Source organism: Dendropsophus ebraccatus, chromosome 13 (genome assembly GCF_027789765.1).
Source record: "Dendropsophus ebraccatus isolate aDenEbr1 chromosome 13, aDenEbr1.pat, whole genome shotgun sequence".
NCBI lineage: Eukaryota > Metazoa > Chordata > Amphibia > Anura > Hylidae > Dendropsophus > Dendropsophus ebraccatus.
The window spans coordinates 71643749-71657876 of NC_091466.1; the positions used below are offsets into that span (position 1 = coordinate 71643749).

The 14128-nt window shown below is 41.9% G+C and overlaps 1 protein-coding gene across 3 annotated transcripts in view; it reads right to left on the reverse strand.

The window, feature by feature from the left end:
• Positions 1 to 14128, reverse strand: part of MDGA2 (MAM domain containing glycosylphosphatidylinositol anchor 2) — a 414191-nt gene that overhangs the window by 157707 nt on the left and 242356 nt on the right. The gene's annotated exons all lie outside the window — the stretch shown is intronic.

The following is a 14128-nucleotide window of genomic DNA, read 5'->3' on the forward strand; positions in this document are numbered from 1 at the left end:
GCCTGGGGCCCGAGGCTCCTGGGGGGCCCATGCCACGCCGCCCACATTATAATCCGCCACTGCACTCTCTTGTGACCGCAAGCATTATTTTGCTTGCGGTCCCAATAGTCCGGCTGTCCCCGGCTGATGCGCGGCTGCCGGGGGTGTCCCGTCCTATCCCCGGCAGCGCGCGCATCAGAGAGCTCCCCGTGTGCCTGTGGCTGTTACTCCCGGCGCACGGGGAGCTCTCTGATGCGCGCGCTGCTGGGGATAGGACGGGACACCCCCGGCAGCCGCACATCAGCCGGGGACAGACCAGGAGGTGAGAGGCTCGACGGGGGAACGGATGGCAGGTGAGTTGTGTTGTGTGTATTATCTGCTGTGCACGGGGGGGGGGGGGGGGAAAGGGGGATCATCTATGAGAGGGAAAAGGGAAGAGGGGGACCATCTATGAGGGGGGAGAGGGAAGAGGGGGACCATCTATGAGGGGGCCCATCTATAAGAGGGGGCCATCTATAAGGGGAAAAGAGGGGGACCATCTTTAAGGGGAGAAGAGGGGGACCATCTATAAGGGGGGAAAGGGAAGAGGGGGACCATCTATAAGGGGGGAAAGGGAAGAGGGGGACCATCTATGAGGGGGCCAGTAGCGGATTATAATGTGGGTGGTTAGGGCGGATTGACCCAGGGGGGGGGGGGGGGGGCGGCCAGGTGGGGTGTACAGCCCGGGGCCCAGGGTACATTTAATCCGCCACTGTAGCCCATGTGCCGGGCTGCCACAGGTGGGGAATAGGAGGCAATCTTCCTGGAACATTCCTAATGATGAAGAGGGTGGGGAGAAGGGACAGAGGGGTGGTGCAAAGTTAGGGCACAAATACTCCCGTTTGGCACGGGCTTCGAGTTTAAAAGTTGTCTTTTAGGACAATAACTGCATCACCAGCCGACAGCAGGACAGATCTTGGATTAAAAGTAGCTATCCGAAGGTACAAGTGGCTTGGGTGCGTCAGATTGTGGGTACAGAGTCGCTTTAAGACTCTGAATACTTAAAAAAAAAACCTCAGTTAATTATGTACTGAAAATTTCAATAAAAAATTACAATCGGTAAACAAAAAGTAATTTGAAAAAAAAAAAAAGAAAATCAGATACACAGTGTTAGGCCTAGTGCAGGACTTCTTGGGTAGCACTGTATATGAATAATTTTTCTACGAACCCTGATGTCATGCTCCACCTTCTTTGGACCCCTCAGGCTGGGTTCACACTGCTGTCCATTTAAAAAAATTGTTTAATGTATAAAAAGGATTAAAAAAAATCTGATTCATTTGTGCACATGCGTTTTGATTAATTTTTCCATTGACTTACATTATGAAAAAAATGTATCAAAGTGCATTTTCTTTTAACATAGACAAAAACATGATCAACCACGATTTTGTGTATACTAAAAAACAAAAAATGGATGCAACTTGATCTGTTTTATTTCTACTGTATGATGGAAGTCAATGGAAAAACGGATCAAAATGCATCCAATCCAGCCTTACACACTCGGGAGATTTTAGTATTTTTTTTTTTTACTTTTACTTGTTTTTAACTTATTATGTTTAGTTTTTCTAAGAGACTTGAACAAGTGACTGTTTACCTAATATTAATCTTTTTATCCTAGTACACTGTATGGAGTAGGACGGTATTCACTTGCCCTCGACTCCCATCTTAGACTTGGGATTGGGGGGTTGTTACTAGAGATGAGCGAACCTGGAGCATGCTCGAGTCCATCCGAACCCGAACTTTTGGCATTTGATTAGCGGTGGCTGCTCAAGTTGGATAAAGCCCTAAGGCTATGTGGAAATCATGGATATAGTCATTGGCTGTATCCATGTTTTCCAGACAACCTTAGAGCTTTCGCTCATCTCTAGTTGTTACCATTGGCCAATAGAGAAACACATGAGGTGCTGGTCTTCAAATAAACTTTTTTGCATATTTAAATTTATAGGGAGCAATGTATCAGAGGAGACTCTTGAGTGAGTACTCCATTGGATTTTTTGTCGCTGATCTCCCTGAGCTCAGTGATTGCTGTGTTTTGTTGGTCTATTTGTCATTTCCCCCGTTAGCCAGAATCCTACTCCACACTGATGAGGGGCAAATACCCCGAAACAGCTGTCTGTGGATTGATGCCTGCTTTGGTAAACCCTTGTCACGTCACACACAGAGTTAGACTCTGACGCAAAAAGGGGCCACCTTGGTATTTCCCTATTTATGTTCCAATACTCACAATCGAGTGGGACTTAAGGGGCTACATATTAGGGTGGTGTGGTGATGTCCCACTGGGAGGCACCACTTGGCAACAGGCTTTTCTTCTCTGCAGGGATATCTGGCTATTCCCGTATTTTCAGACTTGTAACTGAGGCTCCACAGACCCCTTTTTGCATATTTAAAATTAACTTAACCTAAACAACCTCTTTAAGTTAATGCATAATACATATTCCTGAGGAGTACGCCATATAACATATTACAAGGCAAATCACTAACTTGGCTCCACCACATCTGTATGCACATGTTCTGGTTATGAGTCATAGGACAGACAAGCTCATTGATATTCTCCATGTCTGAGCCTGAAGGCAGCAGTGCTGACATTGAGAGCTCGCATGGAAACTTCATTAGAAGACCGACAAGGTCCCATATGTTTAATTAGCCGACCGTGATATTGTTCTCATGTAATTTTCGTGTTGCATAGAACACTGCGTAGAATTCCGTATAGGATGTAGAAAAGCTAAACGTGTCATTTTTTGTGTGCACTTTGCATCAAGTTTCAAAACTCTGGTTATACCTCCTGAAGTTTTTGTCGGCAATATTGAGGTGGGGGAGGCACCCCCAACCCGCACATTCAAATACTGTTTGGAGGCTGAAGGAGCATGCTTTTTTAATATTAACATTGCTCCAATAAAATATTTTAAAGGAGTTGTCCAGGATCAGAATAAACTGTAATAGTAATACCACACACAAACTGGGGGCAGGGGTGGCACTGTTTTTGCAAGAATGTAGCTGTGTTTTTTTCTAATCCTGGATAGTACCTTTAAAGGAGAACTCGAGGCTGGGTTGATTTTTGGAGTGCTGGGGAAGATGAAAGAAGTAACATGCTTTTACCTCTGCTGCTCCAACGCTGGTGCCGGTATCCCATAGCTGCCTCTGGGTCTGAGTGGGGACCTGGGACACGATGTGCTATTCCTGCTTAACCAGTCAGTGGCCGAGGTGGGAACCCACTATGGCCGCTGACTGGCTGAGCTGAATGTGGTATTACAATTACAGCTGCATTCTTGCAACAGCAGGGACCAAGGGACCGAGGGACTGAGGGACCAGAGTTGCAAGATTCCGGCACCACTGCTGGAGCAGGGGAGGTGAGAGCATGTTACTTCTTCACCCTCCCCAGAACTATGTCAAAAATCACCCTAGCCTGGAATTCTGGGTCACTGGGTTTTCAAAACGCTTTCAACATGTTCTAGAAACTTAAAAAATTTTGAGGGTTTTGACCCCAAATGATAGCTAAGACGAGTCGAGAGATGTCCATGCTAAAAACTTTTTCTCCTGACTCTGTAGGACGTCACCCAGGCAGAACCATAATCTACGTCTATGGGACCATTTCAGGTTGCATTCCCAATCGGGGAGGTAGTACTTCTTCCCACTCATTCAGTCTGCCCCCTTCTGAACAAGACTTTTGAGGTTTTTCTTAACTTAGAAGTTGCAGTTTGTTGACCAAAAATATCATGCGTATAGTACAGAATGTTTTTTCCCTCCTCTAATTCGAGTGGCTCCTCTCCATATCCCCATCCTGTCGTTTGTGTTGTTGTGATGCTAGATGTGAGATATTTATAGTTTTCACATTCGGAAACCACTTAACGCTCGGTGTGAACTTTACGATGTGTAGCACTGAGGCCACCGTACATTCCATTATCCTAACAATATCTGGAAAGATCAAAAATAGAGACAAGGTGTTTGTACTCCTGTAATTTATGGAAAGGTTATGAATATTTGCGAAGCCCTGCTCACTGGCAGGAGAGAACAGACAGCTGCAGCCCGCCCTTGATCGCACGGACTGCCAATGCATCTGGTCTTTAAAGAGCAAATAAAGTCCAATAAAAAAGGATAATTAAAAAAAAAAAAAAAAAGAGCAAATAAAGTGTGCATATATTTCATTACAAGCTATTCTCCCAGCTATATTGGAAGCGGCCACTGGTTCAGCCTCGAATATGATGAGGGGTGCCAACGTGGAGAAAGTATTGTATACTATAACTATTACAGATAACTTGTACGATTTATTTGGTTTAAATACAATTGATTGATTTACTCATTCATTTGTCCATCCAATAATTAACAAATTAATTATTAGCTAATAAATTAATTTAATTACTGTCTTGGTATATTTTCAAAATGTCCATGTGTGGTGGGCCGCCTGTGGCAAATGCGATCGGTCACTTGATAGGTGGTACTGTTTGACTCCACGACTGTGGTGGTTGGTAGATGGAATATAGCTCAGCCAGGTGGTATTGTGACGCCAGTGCTGACTCAGCACACAGGTATGAAGGCACACCTGCTTTTAGTTTTTTGTGGCTGACTATACTTTTCCTCAATGGTCGGTGACCTGCCAGGTTGTGATGGGCCCCTCAGGAGAGAGAGACGTCCTCTAAGGAGAACCTTGTCCACACCAGGGATACCTTCTACACCACACAGGTTAGTATACCTGAGGCTAGGTGCTGACCCCAGAAGGACAAAGCAGCAGTTAAGCCTACGTATCCTACTATAATGCATGGAAATTCTGGGAAATCTTGGAAAGTCTGCTCACCCCAGTACAGGGACCTGGGACCTCGTACTACCCTATCAGGATGGGTATCCAGACACTATAGGGCATAAGGGGGTCAGATCACAGATATCTATACATGAGTACAAGAATCCTCTTCTCTACTACGCTATCCCGGCAGAGTACACAGCTACCTTGGGCAGGGCCCTCAAAAAGCTCCACTTCTCCTCGCTACTCTTACCTATGAAGTCTATTACGACTACATCTTGCCTGCACCTACAGTCTAAAGTGTTATAATTCAGTATTGCAACTAGTAATGTGACTCTGGTCTATCATTCTGCACCTGCACCTATCAGGTTAAACTTAGGCTATCCAAAACCTCAAGTGCAGTCCCCATTTCGTCCTGGGGTGGGTTACAACACCGCTCCTGGCCACCGTGACAAGTGCCCAAGTGGCCCAACAGCCCCAGAGCTGCCACAACACTGCACAAGCTACTCCGGCATACGGCATTACCTTAGCCATTTAATTCATTCATTCATTCTTTTGATTTCATTCATTTGTCCTTTAATTTATTGTATTCCCCAATATGCAAGGGGAAGGTGAGAACATAACAATGAAGCATTGCTTACTTCACTCCATGCCCGCGATGCCCGAAGGCTTTTTCTCCCAATTTTTTTTGACTTCCCGACTTGGGGGAAAATGCCCATCCCTGGCTGAGCGGGCTGTTTATCAACCGGGTCAGAAACTGTCCAGAGCAGAAAAGTTTGTCCTATGGAGATTTGCTACTGCTCTGGACAGTCCCTGACATGGACAGAGGTGGCAGCAGAGAGCACTGTGTCAGATTGGAAAGAACACACCACTTCCTGCAGGACATACAGCAGCTGATAAGTACAGGAAGAGTGGAGATTTTTAAATAACTAAATAAATTACAAATTATATAACATACTGACGCTAATTCAATTGAAAGAAAAAAAAATCTTTAAAGTCACCCTTCATTTTACCATAAAATTTTCAGCAAAAGAGAAAAAGTTAGAAAAATAGAGCAGTTCAGCAACTGCCTGGAGCTTTGCTTGCAGCTGACTGTCAATCACAGTTTTAGGCATGCGAGGGATAGTCAGACATTGCAGCTTGCAGCACATTAGGAGCTTGGGAACACCGGTCTGACTTTTTGCACTGGAGAATCAAAGCTTTTTCTACATTCTGGAAGCACAGCCGGATATATGAAAGGTACCATGTGTCTCATAGTCCTTAAACTTATCTAACAATGTCAGCAGTTTGGAGCCTGACAGGTTCACTTTAAGGCATGCGGATGACCTTCTAGGTTATAATCTATTTATATCATTCCAAATCACACATGCCGTTTTGCTGCCCACCTACAAAATTATTTAAACTACTCCATAATACATCAGTACAAGTGAGTGCTTTTTATATTTTATTAGACTTCTATTAAATCTTTCCAGCTCCTGTTATATAAAAACCATCTGAGTGACTTCTGATACAGACCTTACATTGCATAGGTAACCTATTACTAGTGATGAGCGAACATTCCGAGGATTCCGAACATGAACATAAAAAAAAAATGATTGTGATCGGTTGGTGTTCGCCAAACATTCACAAACATTATGCACATGCGTACAGATTATCAAGAAAAAAGCGTAAAATACGTAATATCGAAGCAATTATGTAGCATTAGTGTATATTTTATTTGCTCATGGGTATATGCGCACTGACTTATATACTACTGTGTATATTAATTATACTCTGCAATCACTGGCACACAGCACTAGTCGGTCAGGTGGCCCTTCCTACACTGACAATTTTTACAACGTTCTAAGCCCTACTCGGTCAGCTCTCCCTCCCTACACTGACAATTTCACAATGTTTTAAGCCATACTCGGTCAGCTCTCCCTCCTTACACTGACAATTTCACAACGTTCTAAGCCCTCCTCGGTCAGCTCTCCCTCCTTACACTGACAATTTCACAATGTTCTAAGCCCTCTTCGGTCAGCTCTCCCTCCTTACACTGACAATTTCATAATGTTCTAAGCCCTACTCGGTCAGCTCTCCTTCCCTACACTGACTAACTACCACAGTGAATATTGATGCCTAACTACATTCAGATGCTGTCCCTGCTCGTGTCACTCTCCCTACTGAACGGCACAAGAATAAGGAAAGACTGTTAGAAAATTCGCCTCAGCGTCGCGTTTTTATCACATGTACGTAACGTATGTAATGGCGCTAATGGTACAGCCAATCACAGTAATGCCAGTAGTGAACATGGCTACTACATTACCTGATGTGCCTTTCCTTCACCACACGTTCTTTGGCTCTTTCAAATTGGTGGGAGGAAACATTGTGGCCTAAAGGGAACCCATCACCATGAAAATGCTATCTAAGCTATCTGCATCATGTTATAGAGCAGAAGGAGCTGAACGGATTGATATATATCTTTATTGAAAAAGATACAGTATAACCTATTATTTATTGATTGAAATTTCTAATGTTTCTTGGCTAAAGAGTCCAGAACATTGAGTGATCCCGCCCACTGGACTCCTCATCACAGAATGATCAGTGATTTCATCAACAAGTTACAAGTTATACAGAATCTTTTCCTACAAAGATATATATCAATCTGCTCAGTTCTTCCTGCTCTATAACATGATAGAGATAGATTAGAAAGCATTGTCTTGGTGACAGGTTTAATATATCCTTTAAACAGAGCAACTCAATGGGCACTCTGATTTTACAGTATTATGTGGGGCCTTTATTGGCTGAACAGGCTGATGTTGTGTAATAGGACCAGAGATGATCCAACAAGGGAGTAGACAGCTGAATGGGTCATTTTGAGTTGCTTCAAAATCATTGACTCTTGGCAGTGTAATAGGGGATTCGTGCCCAATGGCTGATTACAGCCCCCATGGATTTCATCACTTCCTGGTTTCCTTTATGAACTGTGACCCTGTTTTGCCATGCAACATTTCAGACACTTTCCCACAATCCCCCTTTGCTTGCAAGTTCGGTGGAGACCAACTGCCAGTACTTCCTGGAGATTGCAGTTAAACTGAGCATGCCTGCTCCACCTTAGTGGGTCGTAACTAGAGATGATCTAACAGCGGAAAATCTTAGGTTCTATAGAACTCGAACCTTGTCGAACCTTCCCCATTTGATTCCCGATGCCTTTCAGGTCTGTGGGGAAGAAGGAGACAGCCCAGGTACCGCCTGGAATTATAGGATACAGCCTATTACCTAAGCTGGGGGTAATAGGCTGTATCCCGAAATTCCAGACGGAACCCAGGCTGTCTCCTCCTCCCTCACGGACCGGAAAGGCATCGGAAATCAAATGCGGAAGCTTTAACAAGGTTCAATTTCTATAGAACCTAAGATTTTTTTTTGTTCGATCATCTCTAGTCGTAACCAAGAGCGTCAGGTTATCAAAATAATGCAGTCACATGGGGGATTAGTAAACCTATATCTATCATACAGTACAGTTTCAGAAATAAGTACATAACACATCAGTTTAGAATAAGTTCTCTTAATGGGACAGTCCCATTAAAGTGACTGTACCACCAGGCCCAGGCTGAAGCACTGGAGGCGGCCGACCCACCCTTAGTGGGAGGAAACCCTAGCCCCTCTATGATAGGGTTCCATTGATTCTAATGGATTCCCGTCATGGAGGGGCTGAAGTTTCTTCCCACTGAGGGTGGGTCGGCCGCCTCCAGTGCTTCAGCCTGGGCCTGGTGGTACAGTCACTTTAAGGTTTTACGAGAACTTACATAGGATCATAAGGTTTTCAAATCCTATACCAATACTTATGTCACCATGGACCTATACATTATTGGGTCACTATCATCTTTACGTAAACTGGAAAAGTTTATTTTCTCTTTTAATACTTTGAAATCCATACCCTGAAATTATGGGATGTGTATGGGATGTTGGTGTTTAAAGCTGATCATTATGTCCAGCCATATACAGTATAAGACGCAGTATAGATAAATCACCGGGAGACCTGCAGAGTTTCCTCCTCTCAATGCTCCCAGTCATGTTCTCTGTAGTTATCACCGCATCATAGAACATGGAGCTTACATCTTTTTCGCTTTGATTTTCTGTGCTTTAAAAAAATGTATTGACATATGAAGTGACCTTTATCATACGATCCCTCATCCACCCATCCAAGTGAATGTCATGGTGGAGAATTTCATTTTGATGATCAATGTGAGTGGAAAACTGTGGTGGAATTGTTATATATATATATATATATATATATATATATATATATATATATTTATTTATTTTTTAATCAGAAATTGGCAGAACATATGACTCATCATGAAAACTTCATACCGCTATGGTGTCAAGTATCAGGTCACAGAGAGATGCAGGAGAGACAAGGACATTGTACCCTAAGTTTAACCCCGCCCACTGTCCCTGCCTACTTGCTGCAATCTGCCCTAAAATGGCAACAGGCAACTGGGCGGCGGTCCCTGGCCTGGAGACGTGAAACAAAAGACAAGACGAACAAACACAATAAGAATAGTCAACAATCCGGGTCACAATGGTCGGGCAGAAAAAGTTAAAAATCAGGATCCAATAGGGGTAGTCATCACGGGTGACATGCTATAGGTCAGGGCAGGTAGAGTTCAATCATCATGGATAACAGGCTTTAGGTCAGGGCAGACATAATTCAGTCATCATGGATAACAGGCTATAGGTCAGGGCAGGCAGAGTTTAGATAACATGGGTAAAAGGCTACAGGTCAGGGCAGGCACATTTTCGATGGCATTTTTAACAGGCTACAGGTCAGAGCAGGCAGAGTTTAGATGGCATGGTCAACGGAAGCCAATGGTAATAGTCTGGCAAGGCCAGGCCAAAACCTTAGAAACACAAACAAAATAGACTTATTAATTAGAAGAATAATTGACTCAAATTAGGAGAATGAAAAATTATTCTGATTGTAGCAAGTAATAGTGCATTGGTAATCCTCATTTTACTCACAAAACGGAGGGGAGTAAAAGGAGGATTACCAATCAGAATAAATGTTTGTCTCCTAAATTTTTTTTTTTTTTTTTAGTCAATCATTGTGTATACTGATGGAGGATACAGTGAACTTGTGTTTGGGTTTAGTCATCTGTAGAGTACGGAGAAATTACCACTCACCAATTGTAAGTTCTAGTCTTAAAGAATTGGAGTGTATTTACATTGTAGGACGATACCACTCACAAAAGTTTTTTATTTGCTGTTTTAGGTGATTAGGAAAATGGGAAACTTATCAAACTTATTGCTTAGGCTATAGGGAAAGGGTATTGAGGATTTGAGGAGTATACAAAACATATGAGCCAAGTAAGACTTAGGGTGTGTTCACACTACGTAATCGGAGAGGAATTGAAAGCAGTCCACGGCACAAGCTCAGCTTAAAATTCCTCGCCGATTCCATAGTGTGAACACACCCAAAGAGTCAGTGGTAAGACAGTCAGTGGAGAGTCAGCAGCATTGAACAAGGCACATGGTGAGCCTGACAAGTAGTTAAAATCAGGATAAGGATAAAAAATTTGGAAATGAAATTTCTTGAACTTGCACTTACTACATTTAATTTTCCATAAAATTAAATTAAGAGCTTACTGCATACTGGTCTCCTATTGCATTCAATGAATAAGCAGTATACAGTAAGCTCTAAAGCTCCCTCTAGAGGTAGCTGAAAGGAAATAGAAGTAAATCATTCATCTTTATATCTATGCAAAAAGTTTGTAGTCCAGCGTCACAACAATGCAATAAAAATAATACAACCAGAACAGAATTTTGTGGTGTTAAAAATTTTCAGCAGTTTTTTCCATATTCAAATACGGCCTGCAACCATGGAATATAATTTATTTATTTTTTTTTTTCAGTGGCCGGGCAACTACTTTTTGAAATCTTCAAGCTACAAACGTGGTATAATTGTGTAGAATCATAGCCAGGTTTACACCAGCAGCGCTGAAATACTTTTATCAATTACTTTTTACAGTTTCCAAGGTAACGCAGTGGTAGCATTCTCAATGTGCCATAGGAATAGTAGAAGATGAATGTTTAATAAGATAGTAATATGCTGCGGCTGCATTGTTTAAGGTTAAGTTCCTTACATAAAAATAGATTTTTATAAAGAATATGAACAATTTATTGTGTAATCCCCCATGAGGGCAGAGGAAAAAAAAAAAACTACAGATGTAAATTTTGGAATCCCACCATTCGGCAGTCGTAATCTGGCGTGGCATTACCATAATCTTTTCATGGAGACTGGTTTTACGTTCTAAAGTTCTCAATCTGAGGTCAGGCACAAAATCATCCAACACCTACAATTAGAGAACGCCTTCACTTTAGTAATTAGGGTAATGGATTTTTTTTATTTTTTTTTTGCTCTTTGATCTCTAATAAAATTCAGAAATTAGTACATTTGGTTTTATAGGTTGGTCAGGAAGGTGGAAAGAAGAACACATAATAATCTTAGCCTTATATTATTGCATTGATTTTGGCACATAACCATTTCAGATTTTTTATTTTTTAAAATTTTGTGTCGGAGTTCTACTTCTGAATCGGAGTTAGTAATTGCATTGATATAAAACTGAAGAGCTAAGTAGACTAAGATGGTGTGTATACATGGGGGAGGGGTTACATAAGCGGACTGCTAGGGGGTAAAGGGTGCTCTAACTGGAGGCATCCAAAGACATCAAGAAAAACTACCTTAAGTTCTCTATATAGCAGTAGTATTACCTGGGTACAGTATGGAGGTATTATTAAGGATCTCTTAATAATCTCTTCACAATGCGTCAGAATTTTGGCAGAGTTAGAACCAAATAACTGGCATACATGTCCTGCACCCAATGCATTGTATGTTTTAGGTAGCTTTCCCTGCTGTATCTGAAGAAGGTTTGGCTTTGGTAAAGGGGTTTGGCTTAATTGCAACATTGCTTCAAATTCTACGAATGTAAAATAGACAGCCTAAGACCATGTTCACACACGGCCGTTATTTTCAGTCTCAATGATTTTCATTAGTCTATGGAAGTCTATGGAAACAACGGCTGCAAGTTCACAGAATGCAAGGACTGTCGTTGGCGGCGGCCATTAAATTGACGTTATTTAGTGAACAACAACCATTGTTTTAAGTTGTTGATACACAGATTTTTTTTCGTCCGTCCTTTCTTTCACCGTCTTCAACAAAATTCGACACAATAGACACAACCAAAAGGGCGGCCATCATTCAATCCCAACTGTAATGGTGTACCATCGGTCGTTATTGCAATGACCATTATTTGATAATAAAAATAACAGACATTATTTTAAATATCAAATAACAGCAGTTGAAAATTGTGTGAACATAGCCTAAAGATGCACCAGATTTACTGCAGAGCATGAATCACTCTGGTGCAAGTTTATATTATTGAACCACAGTACAATTCAGTTTTAGTACTGTATATTTGCCCCTATATGAAGGTATCATGTGGGCACAGTAAAAATGGTATTTCACTCTGTCTAGTAGTATAAAGCTTGGTACACACTGCTTTAAAGGGGAACTATCAGCAGGTTAGATAAATCTAACCTCTTGATAGCCCCCTATTGCAAACTAGGGGCCAAAGAGGAAGGTATGTCGCTTACCATCCTCTTTGTCGCTGTTCCCATACTGTTAGCAGTGTAATCCTCATCCCGGAGCACCGTTTGGAGCACTTCTACCACCATTGCTCAAGCCCACTCCATTGATTATCATTAGAAGGAGAAGGCCGGCTCATGCTCTAGGAGGGAGGGGGGCAGTGCTCCTAACGGTGCTCGGCACTGAAGATTACACTGCTAATAGTATGGGGATGGCGCAGAGGAGAAAGGTAAGTGACCTTCCTCCTCAGCACACTGTGCGCAATACGGGGTATCAGTAGGTTAGATTAATCTAACCTGCGGATAGTTCTCCTTTAGGCCATCCTTTTGAGGTATATGTCAGAAGGAGAGGGACACAGTAGCATATATTGCCCACTCCCAAAAGAAAGCCCTGGGGAAGGTCAGAAAACCTAACTATCCATATATGGATTGCAACCATATATGCAAAGTCCATATATGGCAAATGTCCATATATGGCTAGTTATGTCATGGAAGTTTCCCCTAGGAAAACCGAATTTGGCTCTATAGTCAATCTTTCTCTCCTCCTCCTGAGCTTTCTCCAGAGTGGTGGAACTGGTGACAGCCACCTGAATACCTATTTAGCTCCATTGCTCTGGAGAAACCTGAGGAGTAGGGGAAGGAGGGGTCATCCCTGGTCTCTCAGCATCTCATCCCAGTGAACACATCAATGGAGCTTCCCAAGGTATCAATTTAAAAGAATCCTATGATGAATGCCATACAATGACAAACCATGCTATTTCATCCCCTGATTTTAGCAGTAGTAGTCCAGAGACCTAAAGGACTCTGTTCAAGCTCTTCCGCAGGCAATGTATGGACACATTTAGCCTGTATCTTGGGAGTTTTCCTGACATACACGTTAAACGGACATCACAAATGTGATGTGAAATCCGCCTAGGGCTCTTTCTAGTGGAATAATTTTAACACTCTGTGTATTAGCTATTTGGTATATGGTAACATTATTTAAGCAATTCCAACAATGTAAAATACTAATAAAACAACTGAAAGAAAACAAAAAAACAAAAAAAAAAAACAGTCTAGACTAAAATACTGGAGTCTCTGCACACCTCTATGATAAAATGTATTAAATAATGGACAGACCAGTCCAAAAAGTGGTACACAATACATATGCAGAACTATAAACACAGAAAGTGCTCCAATGTGCTGACTGGTAACACCTGCCAAATGGGGAAAACTACTTAGTAGTACAATTATGCAATAAAAGCATAGAAATGCATATTCACAACCAGATATTTCCCCTCAAGCCCATGGATGACCTCTGAACCTTGTACATATCCTCAAAAAGGGATCTCAAATGCAAGTTCCACAATCATCACCACCTCCAACAGGACCCTTACAAATCCGAACCAGATTCATGTAACAACAAAAACATATAGCGTGTTTCTAGGTGGTTCTGACCTCTTTGTCAGGGGAAATAATCTTTACTTACGAGATTAAATAGTTGACCATCCAGCATAGTAGTGATAGCACAATACACAATAACAGCAAAAACAATATCATAAAATATATAGCAATAAAATATCTGCACTATATATAAATATATATTACAGCATCATCATCATAAAGCATTGCTGTCTTAAAAAAATATATGACTTTAAAAAATAATAATTTGTTAGTGATTTTTATTGCACCTGATGAAGAGATGAGAACAACCTAGAAATATGTTGTATGCCAACAAGTTTTTTTTCTGGTCTGATCGATGTCGGTGGTGATTGT